The sequence below is a fragment of the Cibotium barometz genome, chromosome 43, assembly GCF_041138505.1.
Source record: "Cibotium barometz isolate CiBa-2024 chromosome 43, ASM4113850v1, whole genome shotgun sequence".
Lineage (NCBI taxonomy): Eukaryota > Viridiplantae > Streptophyta > Polypodiopsida > Cyatheales > Cibotiaceae > Cibotium > Cibotium barometz.
This window is the reverse complement of record NC_141088.1, coordinates 28261913-28265639: the sequence shown is the minus strand read 5'-3', so window position 1 is coordinate 28265639 and position 3727 is coordinate 28261913.

Genomic DNA, 3727 nt, shown 5'->3' with positions numbered 1-3727 from the left:
TCTCTATTATAAGAGGGGGATGGTCCCCTTACATCAAAATAATCAAACAGTCCCCACGTCTCTCTTTTTCTTTTTTTTCGTAATAGAATATATATTACCAAAAATTACTTTACAAATGGCCACATGGCCACCATGTGATGTACTAACTTTCCCTCACTAATTACTCCGAACCACAGGTGTAGCTCAGAGTACCCTCATGCAATATATAGCCGTCATTCTCCATGAACTGGCTGAACTGCAAGGAAGAGACTTGCCACAATAGTAGCCCTTTTATATGACCTATGTGAGCTATAATACCCACTTTTACATCAAATATGAAGGCATTCCTAGTTAAGCAGATATGCCACAAACCTATCCACCTGAAAAAATGAAAGAAAACTAAAGGTTATGGGTTACTCATCCAATTCGGAATCTTGCCCAAAATCCAATCTTTAACCTTTACAAGCTTATCTGTTAAAACGGAATTCATACGTGAGAAAGGAAACCCCACACCTTCTTTGCCACCGCACATGAAATAAAAAGATACATGCATGCTTCCAAGCACGTAGTACAAAACACATAATTACCAGAAGCAATCCATCACTTTCGCAAACTGGTCCCCCAATGGTAGACCTCCAGCTAGCATGCACCATAGGAACACCTTCCCTTGATATGGAATCTTAGACCACCAACCTTGTAAGATTCTTCCTTCCACCAGGCCCTACTTCTCTCTCTCTCTCTCTCTCTCTCTCTCTCTCTCTCTCTCTCTCTCTCTCAATATATATATATATACATACATACATACACAACACCATAGCATAAAAATATATCCAACTTGGCAGAATACAAAAAGAAGAAGAACATGCACAACACCAAAATGGTTTAAATCTCCCCCACTTGCTTGATAACTCACGATTTCCAACAAGTGTATTTAGATATCTTTTTGCATTAATTGTGAGCCAAAAATAGTATTAACACTCGACTTTGGGCCTTGCTCTTAAAAATAGAAAAGTCTAAGTTTTTATGCATGAACCTTGCTATAATTTTAAACAATTTAGTAAATGGACCTACTGAGGGTAAATAAACCATATGAACAAATGTGCCTGGATGCCATTTGGCTACAAAATAATGATGGCCATAAATCTAAAATAATAACAGCCATAAATCTGCTATAGAAATATAATATCGTATAAATATAATGTCACAAAAAATGTGCACACGTGCAACCCTCATCGAGTCGCCTGCACTAGCCTTTCCCCACCACCACTGATTTGCTATAAAAAACACATGCCAAATATTATATCCAATGACTATCTACCCAACACAATACGACCAGTACCTTATGGGCGGGAAGTCATTAACCATGTAATAAATAATAATAAAATAAATATCCATGATAAATGAAACACATCATAAAAATATTATTTTAATAATTTCCACTGTCATAACATGCCTCAAGGTTGAAATGCAAATGTCCTCAATTGATCATGAACTTAGGAAAATGCCTCAATCTTAGCAAGTCTACACACCACAACAGACCTCATAGTGTGCTGCCACTTGGCAAGTCTACACACAGGAGTGGATATATGTATACTACCTCAATCGGCGAGTCTATGTATATAGTGTACTACCACGATTGGCAAGTTTGTACACTTGAAACTAGAATCAAGGAAACTATGAATGATAAGTAGTAAGGCACAATAGGCGAACAACAATGATTCTAGAAGCCACTTTGCTTCCTCCACACAACAGAGTGGTTTTTGTACTTAATCAAGTAGTGATAATGAATAATACCAGTATGGGTTGTGGTCTGGTCATGGTTAATGTGATAGATTGAGGGATTAAGATTTCAAAGTCTTCTCGTAAAAGGGGATGTTTATCTAGTGCAGGGTCATTCCAAATAGTTCGTGGGAAGAAATTTCAATAAATTTTACTATGGGATTGCCTGCTACTTTGTCACATAATGATATGATCTGGACCATAGTAGATTTAGCAAACAATAATATTTTGTTCCATGTAAGAAAACGTTGATTGCTTCCTTGCTTCTAAGTTTTTTATCAAAACTATTTTCACTCATCATGGTTTTCCTAGACTCATTGTTTCTGATAGAGACTCCCGCTTTTGCAATCATTTTTCAATAGCTTGATTATCTAATTTAGGTACTAAATGGACTTCAATTTAGCTCTCCATCTTGAGAGCAATGGCCAGACCGAGGCTACTAGTAACACTATCATGGATTTTTTGCAATCTTATACTATTACTTCACTTCCAATTGGGATGATCATTTGCATATCTTGCAATTTTCTTATAATAATACCCTCCATTATGCAACATGCAAAGCCTCCTTTAAAATCATTTATGGTAAAAAGTTACCTATCCCAGTCTCTACTAGGATTGGAACACAGGTTCCAATAGCTGATAATCTTGCTCCTAACCATACCCATATCTTGGCCGAAGTCACTCAATCTATTCAAAAAGCTCAAGAAAGATATACTGAGCAAGTTAACAAGAAGCAAACACCTATGCAATTTCAAGAAAATGATTATGTTTGGTACGAATTGAGACACGCTGACTCAAAAGCATTGAAAAGCACCCCAAACTTAAACTCGCTCCATGATTTTATGGGCCATTTAAGATTATTGAGAAAATTAATAAAAATGTCTTCTAATTAGAAATTCCATGTCTTCCAATTAGAAATTCCCTCTCATTGGCATATACACAACTCTTTTCATATCAGTTTACTATGCCCATTTAAGGGAACTCTTTCACTAAAAGACCATATGGTTTTCCATGATGACGATTAACACATTAACAAACAATGTAGGCAAAAATAAAATTTACTTTATCCTTTTTCATGTTAAGCCAATAAAGTGTTCTTTACAAGTAGTCAAAGTAGAGAGTATACCACGATGTCCTATATGAGGTGGTGCATGCATTTTCTGTAAAAACATGCCGTAAAGCATAACCTTTTTTCAAAGAATAGAAAATCATCAACACAAGAGTAACTATTAAAAGGCAAGTAGTTGTTATGCGGCTGAAAACAAGAATGTCATTAAAAAAGACAATAACAAATTCTTGATGATTCAAGAAGATTCTATTCATCATGCAAACAAATGTAGTTGGTGCATTAGTATGACTAAAGGGCATTACATGACCAAATTGCCAAACAAAAAGTAGTCTTATAAATGTGCACATTTCTGGTGACATTATATTTTTGTAGCAAATTTATGGCCATTATTATTTTGGATATATGGCCGTCGTTATTTTGTAGCCAAATGGCAGCCAAGAACATTTGTTCATATGGTTTATTTACCCTTAGTAGGTTCATAAACTAATTTATTTAAAGTTATCAAGGTTCATGGATAAAATATTTGACTTTTCTATTTTTGAGAGCAAGGCCCAAAGTAAAGTGTAAAACTATTTTCGGCTCACAAAAGTAATGCAAAAACATATCTAAATACACTTTCTTAAAAGCACAAGCCATCAAGCAAGTGGATGAGATTCAACCCATTTTGGTGTGGTGCATGTTCTTCGTCTTTGTGTATTCTAGCAACAAGTTGGATATATTTTTATGCTATGGTTTTAATCAAGTAATTAGAGAGAGAGAGAGAGAGAGAGAGAGAGAGAGAGAGAGAGAGAGATGGGGATTATTTAAATTAATTTTTTGTAAGAGGATCACCCCCCTCTTGCAATAGTGGTAATTAGACCAAGGACAAGTCTAAATCTTAAAGGTGGTGAAGGACCAATG